The sequence below is a fragment of the Oncorhynchus clarkii genome, chromosome 31 (genome assembly GCF_045791955.1).
Source record: "Oncorhynchus clarkii lewisi isolate Uvic-CL-2024 chromosome 31, UVic_Ocla_1.0, whole genome shotgun sequence".
Taxonomy (NCBI): Eukaryota; Metazoa; Chordata; class Actinopteri; order Salmoniformes; family Salmonidae; genus Oncorhynchus; species Oncorhynchus clarkii.
Window position 1 is genome coordinate 36,198,951 of NC_092177.1, and position 21,621 is coordinate 36,220,571.

A 21,621-nucleotide genomic window follows, 5' to 3' on the forward strand; every position below is an offset into this window, starting at 1 on the left:
TAACTGACCTAAGACAGGGAATTTTTACTTGGATTAAATGTCAGGAGTTGTGAAAAACTGAGTTTAAATGTATTTGGCTAAGGTGTATGTAAATTTGGCCAGTCCGGAGAATTAAGTAAAACCACAAGTCCAAATTCTTATTTCCATCCATGGCTATTTTAAGAATGTGCCGATTTTAGCTTAGTTTATTTTGAGCAAACTTAACATGTGTAAATATTTGTATGAACATAACAAGATTCAACAACTGAGACATAAACTGAACAAGTTCCACAGACACGGTGACAAACAGAAATTGAATAATGTGTCCCTGAACAAGGAGGGGTTAACAAAAGTAACAGTCAGTATCTGGTGTGGCCACCAGCTGCATTAAGTACTGCTGTGCATCTCCTCCTCATGGACTGCACCAGATTTGCCAGTTCCTGCTGTGAGATGTTACCCCACTCTTCTACCAAGGCACCTGGAAGTTCCCGGACATTTCTGGGGGGAATGGTCCTAGCCCTCACCCTCCGATCCAACAGATCCCAGACGTGCTCAATGGGATTGAGATCTGGGCTCTGCGCTTGCCATGGCAGAACACTGACATTCCTGTCTTCCAGGAAATCACACACAAGAACAAACAGTATGGCTGGTGGCATTGTCAAGCTGGAGGGTCATGTCAGGATGAGCCTGCAGGAAGGGTACCACATGAGCGAGGAGAATGTCTTCCCTGTAACGCACAGCGTTGAGATTGCCTGCAATGACAACCAGCTCAATTGGATGATGCTGTAACACACCGCCCCAGACCATGACGGACCCTCCACCTCCAAATCGATCCCGCTCCAGAGTACAGGCCTCAGTTTAACGCTCATTCCTTCAACGATAAACACGAATCAAACCATCACCCCTGGTCAGACAAAACCACGACTCGTCAGTGAAGAGCACTTTTTGCCAGTCCTGCATGGTCCAGCGACGGTAGGTTTGTGCCCATAGGCGACGTTGTTGCTGGTGATATCTGGTGAGTACCTGCCACACAACACGCCTATAAGCCCCCAGTCCAGCCTCTCTCAGCCTATTGCGGACAGTCTGAGCACTGATGGAGGGATTGTGCGTTCTTGGTGTAACTCGGGTAGATGTTGTTGCCATCCTGTACCTGTCCTGCAGGTGTGATGTTCGGATGTACCAATCCTGCGAAGGTGTTGTTACACATGGTCTGCCACTGCGAGGATGATCAGCTGTCCGTCCTGTCTCCCTGTTGTGCTGTCTTTGGCATCTCACAGTATGGACATTGCAATTTATTGCCCTGGCCACCTCTGCAGTCCTCATGCCTTCACGCAGATGAGCAGGGACCCTTGGCATCTTTCTTTTGGTGTTTTACAGAGTCAGTTGAAAGGCCTCTTTAGTGTCCTATGTTTTCATAACTGTGACCTTACTTGCCTACCGTATGTAAACTGTTAGTGTCTTAACGACCCTTCCACAGGTGCATGTTTATTAATTGTTTATGATTCATTGAACAAGCATGGGAAACAGTGTTTAAACCCATTACAATGAAGATCTGTGAAGTGATTTGGATTTTTACGAATTATCTTTGAAAGACAGGGTCCTGAAAAAGGGACGTTTCTTTATTTTTTATCAAGGGATAAAGACAGCATCAGATATTTTGGCTACACATACAGTACTAATACAGTTTGATCTCTCGGATACTTTCTCCGGTGAGATATATTCAGCCTCTTGTGAATTCAACAATATTTTTTTTAACGCCGAGAGGACGGAAGATTAATTATTTTGTATGTTTTTTCTTTTTTTACTTGGTCAAATGTTTGGGGGAAACCTTGCTTCCCTCGGCAACCATGAATACACGCCACTGCATGCAACATTATGGACGAAATGTTCAAATCCTGTTGCTGCAGGATTTTCTTTCTGTGACAATACAGATCAAATTACGATCCTATATATAATATTTCTGACTGTTAATGCAACAACATGCCAAATGAATGTTAGCTTTTTGAGAAAGTGGCACAATGTCTAGGTCGGTAGTTTATTTGTGAATAATGGCTTAATGCCACTGAGTTGAATTCAGTCTTGTAACTGTGAATAGAACATGGTTGCAAAGGAAAATGTGGAAATTCACTTACCTCATACCTCTGTGCTTATCCAACAATGCACAAAATCTTATTTAGGATTCATTTGGATCCCCATAGTATACCTAAGTGGGTAACTGCTCGGAATTCTAAGGTCAAGACAAAGATGTGCATGTCTCAATAGATTCACTTATCTGTTTTTCAGTATTTAAAAATGTACTCAAAAAGTCCTATTTTTATAAATCAACCCCAATTCCGTTCTCCCTCCAGAAATCCCTGCTTGAGGTTCTTCTGACAAAGCTCTCAATAGGGAATTGGCTTCTGGTCTTACAAATCTCCACCTTTGCAGTTCCTGAACCTCCAACAACAAGTGAAACCGTTACCTTGTTTCACATTGCTGCAAGGGCTTGACACAAACCGCTGCACACAATGCACAGCACAACTCGACAATCCACGAGGGAAAGTACCAGACATCTGCAAAAAGAGCCTTGGTTGGTCATATAATAAGTCTTTTCCGGTTAGACTTGTATATCCTCTTGCATATTGTTGGGGCACTGTGACATAAAAGAACAAGAGACCTGTTTAATTCTGGGCGAAGAAAAGAGACTATAGACTTCACTCCCTTTCTCCCACTTACATAATGTATCTCTATCCATATTGTTCATTCTCTTTCCATGGCTGTTTGCTAGGTATGTGGGACTCCACCTTGGGCCATATGCAAGGTGAGCCAGTTCTACAAACAACGTGCGAGTGCCTCTTTCACAAACAATTATTTTTTTATTTTACCTTTATTTAACTAGGCAAGTCAATTAATAACAAATTCTTATTTATCTTGACGGCCTACCAAAGAGCAAAAAGGCCTCCTGCAGGGATGGGGGCTGGATTTAAAAATGTAAATGAATGATATAAAAATATAGGATAAAACATACATCAGGACAAGAGAGACAACACAACATTACATAAAGAGAGACCTAAGACAACAACATAGTATGGCGGCAACACATGACAACACAGCATGGTAGCAAAACAACATGACAACAGCATGGTAGCAACACAACATGGCAGCAGCACAACATGGTAGCAGCACAAAACAGGGTACAAATATTATTAGGCACAGACAACAGCACAAAGTGCAAGAAGGTAGAGACAACAATACATCATGCAAAGCAGCCACAACTGTCAGCAAGAGTGTCCATTCTTTGAATGAGAAGATTGAGATAAAACTGTCCAGTTTGAGTGTTTGTTGCAGCTTGTTCCAGTCGCAAGCTGCAGCGAACTGAAAAGCCGAGCGACCCAAGGATATGTGTGCTTTGGGGACCCATAACAGAATGTGACTGGCAGAATGGTTGTTGTATGTGGAGGATGAGGGCTGCAGTAGATATCTCAGATAGGGGGGAGTGAGGCCTATGAGGGTATTATAAATAAGCATCAACCAGTGGGTCTTGCAATGGGTATGCAGAGATGACCAGTTTACAGAGGAGTATAGAGTGCAGTGATGTCTCCTTTGAAGGAGCATTGGTGGCAAATCTGATGGCCGATTGGTAAAGAACATCTAGCCGCTCGAGAGCACCCTTACCTGCCGATCTATAAATTATGTCCCCGTAATCTAGCATGGGTAGGATGGTCATCTGAATCAGGGTTAGTTTGGCAGCTGGGGTGAAAGAGGAGCGACTACGATAGAGGAAACCAAGTCTAGATTTAACTTTAGCCTGCAGCTTTGATATGTGCTGAGAGAAGGACAGTGTGCTGTCTAGCCATACTCCCAAGTACTTGTAGGAGGGGACTAACTCAAGCTCTAAAACCTCAGAGGTAGTAATCACACCTGTGGGGAGAGGGGCATTCATTAATGCTCTGCGCATGTGGACAGTTTCCTCAGCAAGGCATACACAGGGGTTGTCCAGGGCACTGAAAGGCTAGAAAGCTGCTCTCTGCTGGGTTTGAAACATCAGACAGACCTGGCAGCTCAACCGTGAGATAGGTGCCATTCAGACAGCCTTCACCCACCGCTGTGCATTCGTCTGCCAAAGGGCATGTCCTGCCTGCTAGAACAGAAACCACCCATTGACAAGCAGTGCAATAATAATAATAATGTGGGTTTTTTCTTTACATGCAAACTGAACAGTTTGTCAAAAAAAGAGATTGACAGTATCGTGTGGATGTCATTGTCAAATAATCAAAGACCATTGAGTCAGCCTATCAAGGTGAGAATAGGCCGTCAAGCTGTGCAATGCATTGCTTGCATGCAAATGACGCGGTGTCATTGTAATGATACATTTGCACGGTCTCAAGGCCCAGCAGTAACTAACATACTGTATCTCTTTAGGGAAGAGGCTTTCCTTTGTGATAGGATTTAGATATCCTGTGAATGCACTCAAAAGGCATTGCGGTTCCATACTCTTTCATCGTTTCCCACATACATCCCGTATTTAATCTCACCCAGTATGAAGAAAAATACGTTCTCTACGGTAAATGTTCAGTCTTGCCTGTTCTCCACCTCTGGATCTAATCGACTTATCATAACCCATGTAACATGCTAAATTAATCTTCCCTGATTCTATATGCACATGTCCATTCCTATTTAAAGTGTTTTACCTCCTGTGTTTCAAGTTTGGATTCTGTGTGGCAAATTAATCTGAAGGCCACTGAGTTCTATTTTCAGTTCCACTGTTTATGCCAAAGGCAACATTATGCAACAATATATAAAAAAGTAGATTCTCAAGATGGATTTAGCGTAAAAAAAGAGAACCCCCCCCCCCCCCCACACTCCTATATAGATTTAAATGCATTTATGTAATAAACTCAATAGGCAAAGTCAAAAAGACTTTGGACATGGCTAGTGCATTTCATGAGACCACACAGGTAATTATTGCCATTGAGTGTACAAAAATAAGTGATCTAAAGGCTCTGTGGTAGGGAATGGTCTTGGAATTGGGGGGTGTCATTTTTGGACCACTAGTTCCCCATTCTCCATAACGTTGTGAGCACCAGCCCTTCTGCAACCCGGTAGTAGTAATCATTTTTACAGCCCTTACTTAATTAAAATGTTAGATCCACTGTAGCAATATGCGGCCGAGTTCTCACCAAATTAAAAAGAAATTAGGATGGAAGATGTGTAGCTTATGGCTTAATCAAGCCTTTACATTGGTTCCAATAAAGCATAACCACAGTCAAATATTGTTAAAATATTTCTTGATCCATGAGTCATGTCAAAAAACTATTTGATATACAAGTGCATGGCCAGCTGTTTTGGACTTGTTCATGCTAGCCCTCCTGAGCATTGGCATCTGTTGAAACCAGATATGTCAATAACACAAAAACATGTCGACGGAAACTGTGGATAGATTGAAAATAGTAATAAAACAATTAAGTTTGAACTCAACGGCAAACGGTTGTTGTTAATATACACATGAACATGCTGGTCTTGAGGCAAAGGTAGTGCAGCGGTCTAATCATGTGACCCTATGAGCTATCAACAGCTCCTGTAGGCAGAGTTCAATCAAACCCACATTGCTGGTGGGTACGGTATATTTCATTTCCCTGTTGCCAAATAGAATTGCACAATGGTCTTGTGTTCTAGAGGCTCCTCTCCAATCACAATAAGACATATAGGTTGATTTCAGTGCAGTGGTTGTTTAAACAAAGATACTGCGTCAAAAAATGTTCTACAGGTTTGACGGAATCCAGAGTTCCAGAGCCAAATTTTCACCTCTTCCAAACAACCATCCCCGGTCTGCCATGACACTCACATTGAAGTGAGACAGCAAATGAATTAATCAGCCTCCCGGGCCATGCTGATGCCATCTATGCAGCTGGGAGCACATTTTTGCTCGATATATCCTCAGCAACTTCTGCCATAGCAAAACCTTAGCCCTGTATTTTAACACAGATAACACCTTCAACACATGCACATAATGACACACACAGTGTCTGTGCTTCCTATTTTCCTTCGCCGTCACCTCTGTCTTCCATCCAACTCAAGTGTGACCCTTCGTAGGAATGCACTGCAACTCAATTAAACTGTAACAGTGATCTGTGAGAGTACTCTGGTTTCTGCTGTTACATTATTTACACTACTAAACGTTAAACCTGATGAAAGTGGAAATCAGATTGGAGAAAGAGAGGAAAAGTCTGTGTTACACCTCATGGCGATGAAGTGTTTGGGAATATGACATTTGATTTTTCCCCCACATCTCGTCCGGCAGCGGTTCCTTTTCCGACGTGATCACATTTATTTCCAAACAGTCCCAATCTCCCCCTGCCACATCCTCACAGGGTGCTTATTGAAAACGTGACGGGAAAGGAGAATGGGGGGGGGGGGGGGAGAACTCAGAACCCTGTTTGGAATTCGGTTGGGCCATACACATACAACACAGGGTTGGCATTTGAAAATGAGCATTTAGCATTTAAGCATGTTTACTTGACGCGTTTGACATCTCAGAGTCATTTTCTGTCATGTGTACCCTTTGGAGGATAGTGTCCCTCGGAGGCGTCAAAGGAGCGGTAAAACAGGTCAAAGATCAAATCAATCAAACTCTATTTTCAAAAGAAGCAGGTGGTATACCGTGCCTTCAAAGTATTCACACCCCTTGACTTTTTCCACATTTTGTTGTGTTACAAAGTGGGATTAAATTGGATTTAATTGTCTTTTTTTTTGTTGGTCAGAGATGTATACAAAATACTCTGTAATGTCAATGTTTTTAATTCATGGAAAATAACACTAATATAAAACAATACAAGCTCTGTCAAGTTGGTTGTTGATCATTGCTAAACAGCCAATTTCAAGTCTTGCCATATAGATTTTCAAGCCGACTTAAGTCAAAACTGTAACTAGGCCACTCAGGAACATTCAATGTCATCTTGGTAAACAAGTCCAGTGCATTGCATTTTAGGTTGTTGTCCTGCTGAAAGGTTAATTTGCTTGAAAACATGAAGAGTGCTAGTCAGTGATGTGTTGGATTTGCCCCAAAAATAAAGCTTTGTTTTCAGGACAAAAAGTTCATTTCTTTGCCACATTTTTTGCAGTGTTAGTTTAGTGCCTTATTGCAAACAGGATTCATGTTTTGGAATATTTTTATTCTGTACCGGTTTCCTTCTTTTCACTCTGTCATTTAAGTTAGTATTGTGGATTGACTGCAATGTTGTTGATCCATCCTCAGTTTTCTCCTATCACAACCATTTAACTCAATAGAATCCCCATTGGCTTCATGGTGAAATCCCTGAGCAGTTTCCTTCCTCACCGTCAACTGACTTAGGAAGGATGCCTGTATCTTTGTAGTGACTGGGTGTATTGACACACCATCCAAAGTCTAATTAATAACTTCATCATGCTCAAAGGGATATTACATGTCTGCTTTCCCCTCCACCATCTACCAGTAAGTGACATTGTTTCAAGGAATTGTAATACCTCCCTGGTGTTTGTCATTAATCCGTGCTTGAAATTCACTGCTCAACTGAAGGATCTTACAGATAATTATGTCTGAGGTACAGAGATGTGGAAGTCATTCAAAAATCATTTAAACTTGATTAATTTGTAAAAAATGTCTAAAAACATAATTCCACTTTAACCAAGTGTATTTATAAAGCCCTTTTTCCATCAGCAAATGTCACAAAGTGCTGTACAGAAACCCAGTCTAAAACCTCAAACAGCAAGCAATGCAGATGTAGAGGCACTTTGACAATATGGGGTTTTGTGTGTAGATCAATGACACAAAATCTAAATGTGGAATAAGTCAAGGTGTTTGAATATTTTCTGAAGGCACTGTATTGTATTTACTCCATTTCTGACTAGTTGGTCAAACTAATAGCATAACTATAACTATTTCCTCTAGAATACATACAGTAAAATAATTTTAGCTGATAACAAAATTCCTTGACCCATCAAAAAAGAACACGTGTGGGAATATTTACAGTGAATATGAGTACAATAAAAAATGTGAAGATAAATATTATTTTCTTACCTGGCAGGACCTCTGATAGTAGATGTCCATGGAGTGTGACTAAAGAGTAGTTAAAAATCCCCAGTGGAATGCACAGGTCACTTATTTCAAGATTCCGATGTCTGTAATAATAAAAAAGAGAAGAAATTTAAGCAGACATAGGGTAGGAGCTTTCCGGAAGTAGCACAAGTCTAAGCAGTAACAAGCCCATCGAACCAAGACAAACATCCTTGAAGACTGTCAGCCCAAGGAAGACAGAGGAAGGCCACTACGTTGAAGAAGGAAAAGACCTCTGACATGCACAGTATCTTCCTTCAACGCTTGGGCGGATTGATCGTTTTTCTGCCCAAACGGCTGCCAAGGGACGCTTCATTAAATCCTAATTTCTCTCGGCACTGTAACCCGCCCGACTGGCCAAGGAATTTTATGAGAGAATATCCTGATTTAACTCCTAACTGTCATGTTTTGGCTACAAACGTGAGTATCAAACCAGGGGAAGGGATGGAATTAATCTGTTGACCACAATTTATGGCATTACAAAATTATTGGCACCCCGGTTGCATAGCCTGCCAACAAATGCTTCTTGTAGCCATCAATGAGCTTGCTGCACCTTATAGTAGCAATTTGGCCCACTCTTGAGCAGCAAATTGCCTCTATTCTTGTCTGAGGGGTTCCCTCCGCCAACTGCTGTTATCAGATCCGACCGTAGGTTATGGATGTGATTCAGATCTGGGCTCTTTGCTGATCACTCCAGAACAGTCTCACGTTTTTTCCTTGAATCATTCCAGTTTTCTTTTGATATGTTTTTGTGTTGTTGTCCTGCTGGAAGACCCTCAACCTTCAACAGAGATACAGTTTTTGGACACAGGATTGAACGTTGTACTCCAAAACATTTTCATAATCTAACGAATTTCATGATGTCTTGCACACATTCAAGTCTCCCAGTACCAGAGACAGCAAAGCAACCCACAGCATTATTGAACCTCCCCATGTTTTACTGTTGAGAGGGTGTTCTTTGTTTTGTCTTTGGTAAACATGCTGAAGGAGACACAAGAAAGCCTGATTGAATTTCTCAATTTCTTTTATATACAAGCCTAAATCATGGGGAAAATGTTCTGTGGACCAATGAAAGACAATTAGGCAATAAACACTGTGTTTACTAATGACCAAATAAAGGGAAAGGGCATACCTAGTCAGTTGCACAACTGACTGCATTCAACCGAAATATGTCTTCCGAATTGAATCCAACCCTTCTGAATCAGAGAGGTATGGGGGGCTGTCTAAATTGATGTCCATGTCTTCGGTGCCCAGGGAGAAGTTGTTGTTAACTGGGTTAACTGCCTTGCTCAAGGGCAAAACGGCATATTTTTCTACCTTGCCGGCTGGGAGCATTCAATGAAAATAAGACCCTCCCTACAATCAAGCATGGAGGAGATTTAATAATGCTGTGGGGTTGCTTTGCTGTCTCTGGTACTAGGGGATTTGAATGTGTGCAAGGAATCATAAAATCAGAAGATTATCAGGTGTTTTGGAGTCCAATGTTCATCCCAGTTTCCAAAAACTGGGTCTCCATTGAAGGATGTGGGTCTTCCAGCAGGACAACGACCTCAGACACACATAACACAATCACCCAGGAATAGTTCAAGAAGATATGCTGGACTGTTCTGGAGTGGCCAGATCTGAATCACATCTAAAAACCTATGGCACGATCTGAAAACAGTAGTTGGTGGAGGACAGTCCAACAACATTGAAGAATTAGAGAAGTTTGCAAATAAAAGGTGCAGCAAGCTCATTGATGGCTACAAGAAGTTTGTCTGTAGTTATCTTGGCCAAAGGCTGTGCAACTAGTACTAGCTTTGGAGTGACAATAATCTTGTCAATGCCATTTGTCTTAATTTTCTGTAAACTAAAATTGTATGCATACATTTATTTAAAATAAAATTGCTTCTGCAGTATAGAAAATCCAATTACAAGATGTGGTAACCAAAAGTTGTTTTTAATTTCAACTTATTTTAGAAGAAATAGGGAACCATTTAAGAAAAGTGTAAATGTGTCAATATATTGGGCCGCAACTGTACATGATTAGTCAACCAGTTTTTTTTAATTAGTAGTCCCAGGATGCTACAGAATAGATCTGCCTAATGAGGGGGAGGAGACTCAGTTTGCTTGAAGCATTTAGTGAGGAATACTTCATGAGATGTTAATAGGATGATGCAATGTTGGACAGAATACAGTAAATGTTGAAGTGCATTTACACTCCCATTGTGAGCATGACTACTATTTATCCCATTCATATTAAACGAAATTTAGAGACGTGATGAAAGTCAATTACGATGACCTTCTTATTATGTTGCTTTTATCAGTCCCAGGTGTAGATAAACCTGATAAAATATATGTCTTAAATGTGACAATAAGTAATTCAATGAATTGCACGCCATGTCAGTGAGTGAGATGAGTTTGCTCCCAGAGGATAAGCCACTGATATGTTACTATGACTGAGGAATAATACAATTCCTAGTATCAAGTCATCGAGGAATTCACTTAATAACACTCGACAATTGGATTAAGATCTAGAGTCTAACTTGTGTTCCATACAGTGTTGGTTGTTCAACTGGTGTGGTCGCAAATATAGGCTACATCAACCAGTATAAACCCAAATAGTACTTGTATTTAAGAAAAAATGACTTACATCCACACTTTCCTTATAGCCTACAATTAAACAAGGCTGTATGGGGATTTTGAATATATAAATTAAACTCCAACTGTGTCTCTGATTTTGGACATTTTGCTCCATTTCTCCCCATATGAATATATTTTTTGCTGCAAAGTTTGATGCTAGCATGTTTCCTAACTTAACTATGCTATCGTTGGTCCCATCAAACATTCTGTTTGGAATGTGAAGAACAAACACCCAGAGTCTGGTAATCATATACAGTTCATTCAGAAAATATTCACACCCCTTGACTTTTTCACATTTTTGTTGCATTACAGCCTGGATTTAATATAGATTAAATTGAGAAAAAAAAAAAAAAAAGAAATATCGTGAGTCAATATGGTAAGCCTAAATAAGGAGGTTTTCCAATTGTTAGCAGAGAAGGGCACCTATTGGTAGATGGGTTCAACAAAAAGCAGACATTTAATATCCCTTTGAGCATGGTGCAGTTATTAATAATTACTCTTTGGATGGTCTATCAATACACCCAGACACTACAAAGATACAGGCACCCTTACTAACTCAGTGGCCAGAGAGGAAGGAAAACACTGAGGGATTTCACCATGAGGCTAATGGTGATTTTAAAACAGTTTTGGAGATTAGTGGCTGTGATAGGAAATAACTGATTATGGATCAACACCATTGTAGTTACTCCACAATGAAAAGAAGGAAGCCTGTACAGAATAAAAATATTCCAAAACAATCATCCTGTTTGCAATTAGTTAATAAAGTACTGCAAATAATGTGTCCTGAATACAAACCATTAACACAACACTACTGAGTACCACTCTTCATATTTTCAAGCATGGTGGTTTTTGCATGATGTTATGGGTATGCTTGTTTTAATAGTCACAGTGGGTACAAATCTCAAATGCACTTCCTGATAAACTCATTCACTGTATCGGTATATGTGTCGATATTCTTTTCTGAAACTACTCTGAACATATCCCAGTCTGCATGATCAAAATAATCTTCAGGCGTGGATTCCGATTGGTCAGACCAGCATTGAATAGTCCTCATCATGGGTGCTTCCTATTTGAGTGTCTGCCTATAGGAAGGGAGGAGCAAGATGGAATTGTAGTCTGATTTGCCGAATGGTGGGTGGGGGAGGGACTTATATGCATTCTGGAAGGTTGTATAAATAACAATGGCAGAGAGTTTTAGCAGCACGAGTAAGACAATCAATATGTTGATAGAATTTTGGGAGCCTTTTCTTCAAATTTGCTTTGTTAAAATCCCCTGCTACAATAAATACAGCCTCAGAATATGTGGTTTCCAGTTCGCAAGTCCCGTGAAGTTCTTTGAGGGCCGTTGTGGTATCCGCTTGAGGGGGGGATATAGACCACTGTGGCTATTATTGATTAAAATTATCTCGGGGGATAGTACGGTCAGCATTTGATTGTGAGATATTCTATGTCGGGTGAACAGAAGGACTTGAGTTCCTGTATGTTATCACAGTTACACCATAAGTTGTTAATCATAAAACATTTACCTCCACCCTTCTGCTTCCCAGAGAGATGTTTGCTCCTGTCGGTGCGATGTACTGAGAACCCAACTTTACAGAGTCAGATAGTATATCTCGAGAGAGCCTTGTTTCCGTGAAGCAGAGTATGTTTACAATCTCTGGGGTCTCTCTGAAAGGTGACTCTCGCCTTGAGCTCATCCATTTTATTATCCAGAGATTGGACATTAGCGAATAAAATAATCTGGAGCGGTGGGTGGTGTGCACGCTTCCTAAGTCGGACCAGATGACCGTCTCGAGTACCATTCCTCCACAGGCGTTGTTTTGGGTTAACCTTTGGAATGTGTTCAATTGCTCTGGGGAAAGCAAACAAAGGATCCACTCCAGGGAAGTCGTAATCCTGGTCGTGATGCTGGAATTTCTGGTGAGTTACTGCTGCTCTAATATCCAAACGTTCTTTCCGGCTGTATGTAATGACACAAAACAATTCCTGAGCTAATAATGTTAAAAATAATACATAAACAAACAAAATACTGCAGAGTTTCTTAAGAGCTAGTTGCGATGCTGCCATCTCCGGCAACGCCATCATCAAAGAAACAAGTCATATTTTGAGTCTATACAGTATTTGTTTACATTTACTTTGTTTACAAACATTGGAGGATATAACAAGCTTGTATTTTGATTTTAGATGGGGTACGACAGTTGAACTAAGCTCATGAGGCATTCATAAGTTATTTTCTTCTCAAATCTATGGTATGTATCATTAATGTATGCCAATGCTGCCAATGACTGGAACGAATTGCAAAAATCACTGAAGCTGGAGACTCATCTCCCTCACAAATTTTAAGCACCACCTGTCAGAGCTGCTCACAGATAACTGCACCTGTACATTGCCCATCTGTAAATAGCCCGTCCAACTACCTCATCCCTATATTGTTATTTCTTCTTTTGCTCCTTTGCACCCCCAGTATCTCTACTTGCACATTTATCTTCTGCACATCTATCACTACAATATTTAATTGGTATATTGTAATTACTTCGCCATCATGGCCTATTTATTGCCTTATCTTACCTCGTTTGCACACACTGTATATATACTTTTTTATATTGTGTTATTGACTATATGTTTGTTTATTCCATGTGTAACTCTGTTGTTGTTTGCTTTATCTTGGCCAGGTCGCAGTTGTAAATGAGAACTTGTTCTCAACTAACCTACCTGGTTAAATAAAGGTGAAATGAAAACAAATAAAAAATGTGTATGTACATAAATGGATGCAGCAACTCAGGATTCTAGCTTTAAATGTGTGAATGATTTTTGCCATTCCGCAGGTCTTTTAAGGATCCTCTTCCACCTCCTTCATGGGGAGCGGTTAGTTAGTCTAGTGAACATTTAGTATAGGCCAAATAAGTTTAATGTTTTAACCAAGTTAAGTCATTTCTGCATCTGTTTAATTTGTAAATATGTCTTTGGATCCAGTCTTCTCCATCACGTGTACTCTAGGCCTAAATACATACCACCTATTTTATCTCCTGATTTTCTGCTCCACACCAGCCAAAAAGGACGTCGGGTCCTCCATTTTAACACGGCCTTTGTCATTTTCAGTTCTGCCACTGAGGTGCACACATTGAACTAAGAAATTAAGCTGCTCCTTCATTGTGCAGTCTGGAAATCGATGGCTGTTGGTCATCCAGGAAATCCACAGTATGTTTCCAATGTGGCAATCTAAGATAGCAGTGTGGGCACTCAACTCTGTGGTGGCTTTAGAGCAGACAGCATTTCCTTGTAATCTCCAAATTGGTCAGCAGAATGCCAATCTCCAAAATGGACAAGTTAAAGTTCCGGTATAACTTTTTAAACTCAGCTTGACAAAGCAGAAAGGCAATTGACTGGGACATAGGCCTACAATATACTGTAGTAAACCATTACACAAAAGAGGCAAAGGTCTGGTCTGCTGAACAACACAATTATTACATTCCTGGAATTTCAGAGCATTGGTCTTGTGTTTCCCCCTGTAGTTCCAGCATGTCAAAACATCATCTTTTTTGATGGTACGCCAATTATAGCTTAGTTCACCTGAGTGTGCACTGACAATGTTCTAGAAAAACAAACAAACAAGTCTTAATTGCTCTCAAAATCAAAACAAGACTTCCCATCCGTTCATTGCCTTGTAAATGACTCACGACCCACAGATTGGAATAATCCGCCATTGGACGATTTGGAAGACTGGAGTCGTGGAGGAATTGCGAAGCGGAAAATGAGTTCAGCTTAATTGCAGAAAATACTTAATAAGAGTCCCTTATTAAGGACTGTAATCAGCGGCACAGAAATGGCCCAGGTAGGGAGATAACACGGTCAAAGGGATCAGCATTAAAGCTTTCCAAATGAGAATAGAGAATGTTTTTTTGTGGAGATTCTAAACTGAAGCCTGATGGCGAGTATGTTAAGAAGGATGTCTCTGGTGTCCCTCACTCCCTCACACATCACTCACTTTATTTTGAGGCTAAATGAAGGTGTCATTTTAGGAGAGATGCCTTAGTTGAACAGAACAAAAATGGCAACAGCATCACCCCGTATTTATGTCAAATAGATTTATGTCTCAATGGGGACTCACCTGGATGAATAAAGGTTAGACAGATAGACAGAAAAATATAAATGCAACAATTTCAAATTATTTACTGAAATACAGTTCATTGAAGGAAATCAGTCAATTTAAATAATGTATATTCAATAGGCCCTAATTTATGGATTTCACATGACTGGCCAGGGGAGCAGCCATAGGCCCACCAACTTGGGAGCCAGGCCCAACCACTGGGGAGAAGGCCTATGTCAATCAGAATGTTTTTTTCTCCACAAAATGTCTTCATTACAGGCAGAAATATTCCTCATTACCCCGCAACCCCATCTTCAGACAATCCCGCAGGTGAAGAAGCCGGATGTAGAGGTCCGGAGCTGGCGTGGTTACATGTGGTTACACGTGGTCTGCGGTTGTGAGGCCAGTTGCACTTACTCTCAAATTTTCTAAAATGACTTTGGAGGTGGCTTATGTTAGAGAAATGAACATTCAATTATCTGGCAACACTCTGTTGGACATTCCTGCAGTCAGCATGCCAATTGGCATGCTCCCTCAAAACTTGAGACATCTGTGGTATTGTGTTGTGTGACAAAACTGCACTTTTTAGAGTGGCCTTTTATTGTCCCCAGCATAAGGTGCACCTGTGTAATGATCATGCTGTTTAATCAGATTCTTGATATGCCATGCTTGTCAAGTGGATGAATTATCTTGGTGGAAGATAAATGCTTATTAACAGAGATATAAATACATTTGTGCATAGAATTTGAGCAAAATAAGCTTTTTGTTCTTATGGAACATTTCTGGGATCTTATATTTCAGCTTATGAAACATGGGACCAACACTCTACATGTTACGTTCAGTATAGATAGATTTTTAAGTGTTACTCAGAAGTATACAGCTGTAACCTCATAACAGCCCCGGACAGTGCTGTTTTAGGAAGGTCACAACACCTAACAACTTTAACACTCTGGTAACAGAAGACTGTGCAATATGGCTTTATTCCAGAAATAAACATTTTAAGCCTTTGGAATGAGGAGACTGTACCTGTTTTTAAAACCTGGTTAGTTGAAGTCACCCGTTTGCAATATATAGAAAGGATTTGTCATGTTATCTCTGGCAGATATAATACATTCATGAAGATATGGCAGCTCTTTATAGCATATCTTTCACATGATGATAGGCAACACAAAATACAACCTGCAACCCACCCTGATCCACAGTAATTATTTTAATGCCTAGCATAATCCTTATACTGTACTGTGTACTGTGTACTTATACTGTGTCAAATGTCAATGAAGCAAGTTGTCAATTCCTTAAGAGCAATGTTGTGTTCTATTTTTCTGTTTTGTTTTTTCTGTCTCCTGTTGAAGGGTGGGTATTCTCGATGTATTGATTGCCGTCATTATCTGTCTGTTTGTAAAAATCGAAAATTCATAAATCAAATATATTTAAAAAATGTAAACTACGTTAGATTTCTTTGAATATGTACGCTATTGAAAAAAAAAATGCAAGCGTTTACATTGACTGGCATTAAGTAACTTTTGGTTTGTCCTTTTGCTTCAGTTGTTTCTCTTCCTGACAATACTTTAGTGTGAACAGGTTTCTAAATATACAATTAAACACCAGGTGAATAAATGAGTGTACCTTTCAATGAAAGTATCAACACGCGCCACACACATTTCCTGTCCATCTCTCTCTCACCCTATCCCTTCCTTCTCTTTCTCTCTCCACCCAAGAGAGAAATTGTGCTTGGCACAGTCCTGACCTCCCCCCCCGTCTCAGACCAGAGTTTATTCAACTGGGGAGCCCATCTCCATTTGTCTATGATAGATCAGATATGATTGACTAAGACAAATAGCTGGCCTCAGAGTGCACATCAATCAATCTAGATTCCTCTTCTCGCCACAGACAAGAAGCCACAGAACCAGCCCTATTATCTACCTTCTTACACAGCACCCTGTATCACTTGTTTGATAAATACCCATGTATTAGATGACTGTGAGCATCCTTGTTTGTTAAGTTTTGTAATGCAGTTTCCATTGATCTACAGGTGTCTGTTTATGTTAAATCCCATCTAATTAATGGTCGCTGTCGTCTCATAGAAATCCTAAGAGAAAGGTAATGAGGTTATTTCCACTGGGAATACTGTGAGTACAGCAGCATTGTTGAGCTTTTTGTCTTAGTCTACACAGACACAAGTCATTAATCAATGTTTCTTCTTTCTCATAGCATCCTGAGACCCAGCATTCTTTTTTTAGGGGGGATATACACTACATGACCAAGAGTATGTAGACACCTGCTCGTCGAACATCTCATTCCAAAACCATGGTCATTAATATGGAGTTGGTTTCCCTTTTGCTGCTATAACAGCCTCCACTCCTCTGGGAATGCTTGCCACTAGATGTTGGAACATTGCTGCGGGGAATTGCTTCCATTTAGCCTAAAGAGCATTAGTGATATTAGGTGATTCAGCCTGACTCGCAGGTGCCGTTCCAATTCATCCCAAAGGTGTTCGATAGGGTTGAAGTCAGGGCTCTGTGCAGGCCAGTCAAGTTCTTCCACACCGATCTCAACAAACAATTTCTGTATGGACCTCGCTTTGTGAACAGGGACATTGTCATGCTGAAACAGGAAAGGGCCTTCACCAAACTGTTGCCACAAAGTTGGAAGCACAGAATTGTCTAGAATGTCATTGTATGCTGTAGCGTTAAGATTTCCCTTCACTGGAACTAAGGGGCCTAGACCCTTAGTTGGCACTATGCATTCGGTCAGGTAGTGATGTCCTGGCATCCACCAAACCCAGATTCGTCCTTCGTCCTGCCAGATGGTGAAGCGTGATTCATCACTCCAGAGAACGTGTTTCCACTGACCAAGAGTCCAATGCCGGCGAGCTTTACACCATTGTGCATGGTGATCTTAGGCTTGTGTGCGACTGCTCGGCCATGAACCCCCATTTCAAGACACTCCAGATGAACAGTTCTTGGGTTGACGTTACTTCCAAAGGCTGTTTAGAAATCGATTGTGAGTGTTGCAACCAAGGACAGATTATTTGTACGCACTGCAATCTTCAGCACTCGGGGTTCCCGTTCTGTGAGCTTGTCTGGCCTACCTTTTCATGGCTGAGCCACTCCTAGACGTTTCCACTTCACAATATCAGCATTTACAGTTGACTGGGGCAGCTCTTGCAAGGCAGACATTTTACAAACTGACTTGTTGGAAAGCTGGCATCCTATGATTATTATTATTTTTTAAAAATCTTTATTTAACCAAGAAGGGCTCATTGAGATTTAAAATATATTTTTCAAGAGCGTCCTGGCCAAGATAGGCAGCACCAAGTCATTGCAAAAATTACAGACAAACAACATAAAAAACCACAAGTAATCTAGTAAAAACCATAGAATTCACAAGAGTATAACAAAATCAAAAACATCAAATTAAAAACATTGACAGGTCAGGGAATCAGTCTCAAGATCATTAATCAGTGATTTAAAAATACCAATCGGGACAAGTTCTTCCAGTTTAAAAGTATTTTGTAAGGCGTACCAAGACGATGGCGCAGAGTGATGGTGCTACGTTCGAAGTCACTGAGATTTTCAATAAGGTCGTTCTACTGCAACTGTTTGTCAATGGAGGTTGCATTGCTGTGTGCTCGATTTTATACACCTGTCAGAGACGCATGTGGCAAAATAGCCAAATCCACTAATTTTAAGGTGTGTCCACATACTTTTGTATGTATAGTGTATTTATATGTTTATGTAACACAAGTGTTTCGAATGAAAAAAAAACTGATTAGCATAATTATTTAAAAACAAAACATATATTTTATTGTAAGTGCAAAATTGTCCTCTGTAGTGGTCATTAGGACGTACAGTTGAAGTCGGAAGTTTACATGCACTTAGGTTGAAGTGATTAAAACTATTTTTTCAACCACTCCACAATTTTCTTGTTAACAAATTTGAGTTTTGGCAAGTCGGTTAGGACATCTACTTTGTGCATTACAGACAGATTATTTAACTTATAATTCACTGTATCAAATTCCAGTGGGTCAGAAGTTTACATATACTAAGTTGACTGTGCCTTTAAACAGCTTGGAAAATTCCAGAAAATTATGTAATGGCTTTAGAAGCTTCTGATAGGCTAATTGACATAATTTGAGTAAATTTAAGGTGTACCTGTGGATGTATTTCAAGGCATATCTTCAAAGTCAGTGCCTCTTTGCTTGACATCATGAGAAAATCAAAAGAAATCAGCTAAGACCTCGTAAAAAGAATTGTAGGCCTACACAAGTCTGGCTCATCCTTGGGAGCAATTTCCAAATGCCTGAAGGTACCACGTTCATCTGTACAAACAATAGTACGCAAGTATAAACACCATGGGACCATGCAGCTGTCATACCCCTCAGTAAGGGGTCTCCTAGAGATTAACGTACTTTGGTGCGAAAAGTGCAAATCAATCCCAGAACAACAGCAAAGGACCTTGTGAAGATGCTGTTGGAAACAGGTACAAAAGTATCTATATCCACAGTAAAACAAGTCCTATATCAACATAACCTGAAAGGCCGCCCCGTAAGGAAGAATCCACTGCTCCAAAACCGCCATTAAAAAGCCAGACTACGGTTTGTAACTGCACATGGGACAAATATTGTACTTTTTGGATAAATGTCCTCTGGTCTGATGAAACAATAATAGAACTGTTTGGCCATAATGACCATTATGCTTGAAGGAAAAAGGGGGAGGCTTGCAAGCTGAAGGACACCATCCCAACCGTGGACGGGTGTTACGGTTTTCTTCCGTCGAAGGAGAGGACCAAAATGCAGCGTGGTTATTTCGATTCATGTTTAATAAAAAGATAAACACGAACAATACAATCAATAAACGTAACGTGAAAACCTAAACAGCCTTATCTGGTGCAAACAAACACTGAGACAGGAAGAATCACCCACGAAACACTCAAAGAATATGGCTGCCTAAATATGGTTCCCAATCAGCGACAACGATAAACACCTGCCTCTGATTGAGAACCACTCCAGGCAACCATAGACTTTTCTAGTCAACCCCACTATACCACAATCCCAATACCTACAAAAACCCCAAGACAAAACACACCACATAATAAACCCATGTCACACCCTGGCCTGACCAAAATAATAAAGAAAACACAAAATACTAAGACCAGGGCGTGACAGAACCCCCCCCCCCCCCCCCCCCCCCCAAGGTGCGGACTCCCGGCCGCACACCTAAACCCATAGGGGAGGGTCCGGGTGGGTGTCTGTCCACGGTGGCGGCTCTGGCGCGGGACGTGGACCCCACTCCAACAAAGTCTTAGTCCGCATGCATCGCGTCCTTAGATTGGCAACCCTCGCCACCGACTTTGGCTTAGTAACCCTAACCAAGGGCCCACTGGACTGAGGGGCAGCTCGGGACTGAGGGGTAGCTCGGGACTGAGGGAAAGCTCGGGACTGAGGGGAAGCTCGGGACTGAGGGGAAGCTCGGGACTGAGGGGAAGCTCAGGCAGGTAGATGGCTCCGGCAGATCCTGGCTGGCTGGTGGTTCTGGCTGCTCCATGCTGACTGGCGGCTCTGGCTGCTCCATGCTGACTACCGGCTCTGGCTGCTCCATGCTGACTAGCGGCTCTGGCTGCTCCATGCTGACTGGTAGCTCTGGCTGCTCCATGCTGACTGGCGGCTCTGGCTGCTCCATGCTGACTGGCGGCTCTGGCGGCTCCATGCTGACTGGCAGCTCTGGCGGCTCCTTGCAGACTGGCAGCTCTGGCGGCTCCTTGCAGACTGGCAGCTCTGGCAGCTCCTTGCAGACTGGCAGCTCTGGCAGCTCCTTGCAAACTGGCAGCTCTGGCAGCTCGGGACTGAGGGACAGCTCGGGACTGAGGGGTAGCTCGGGACTGAGGGGTAGCTCGGGACTGAGGGGTAGCTCGGGACTGAGGGGAAGCTCGGGACCGAGAGGAAGCTCGGGACCGAGAGGAAGCTCAGGCAGATCCTGGCTGGCTGGTGGTTCTGGCAGATCCTGGCTGACTGGCGGATCTGAAAGATCCTGGCTGACTGGCAGATCTGGCGGATCCTGGCTGGCTGGCGGATCTGGCGGATCCTGGCTGGCTGGCGGATCTGGCGGATCCTGGCTGACTGGCGGCTCTGGCTGCTCCATGCTGACTGGCGGCTCTGGCTGCTCCATGCTGACTGGCGGCTCTGGCTGCTCCATGCTGACTGGCGGCTCTGGCTGCTCCATGCTGACTGGCGGATCTGGCTGCTCCATGCTGACTGGCGGATCTGGCTGCTCCATGCTGACTGGCGGCTCTGGCGGCTTCTTGCTGACTGGCGGCTCTGGCGGCTTCTTGCTGACTGGCGGCTCTGGCAGCTCCTTGCAGACTGGCAGCTCCTTGCAGACTGGCAGCTCTGGCAGCTCCTTGCAGACTGGCAGCTCCTTGCAGACTGGAAGCTCCTTGCAGACTGGCAGCTCTGGCTGCTCCTTACAGACTGGCAGTTCCTTGCAGACTGGCAGATCTGGCAGCGCTGAACAGGCGGGAGACTCTGGCAGCTCTGTAGAGGAGGAAGGCTCTGACTGCGCTGGACAGGCGGGAGACTCCGTCAGCGCTGTAGAGGAGGAAGGCTCTGACAGCGCTAGACAGGTGGGAAACTCCGGCAGCGCTGGAGAGGAGGAAGGCTCTGGCAGCGCTGGACAGGCGAAGCGCACTGAAGGCCTGTTGCGTGGTGCTGGCACTGGTGATACTGGGCCGAGGAAACGCACAGGAAGTCTGGTGCAGGGAGCTGCCACCGGAGGGCTGGTGCGTGGAGGTGGTACTGGATAGACCGGACCGTGCAGGCGCACTGGAGCTCTTGAGCACCGAGCCTGCCCAACCTTACCTGGCT

General features: G+C 42.4%; 1 long non-coding RNA gene across 1 annotated transcript in view; it reads right to left on the reverse strand.

Moving 5' to 3' along the window:
• Nucleotides 1-8,027: 8,027 nt before the first annotated feature.
• The window catches only part of LOC139390708 (uncharacterized), a 132,399-nt gene continuing 118,805 nt past the window's right edge, over nucleotides 8,028-21,621 (reverse strand). Inside the window, exon 3 of the long non-coding RNA XR_011629532.1 lies at nucleotides 8,028-8,115. This is a non-coding gene — a long non-coding RNA (uncharacterized lncRNA). The remainder of the gene's footprint in view (nucleotides 8,116-21,621) is intronic.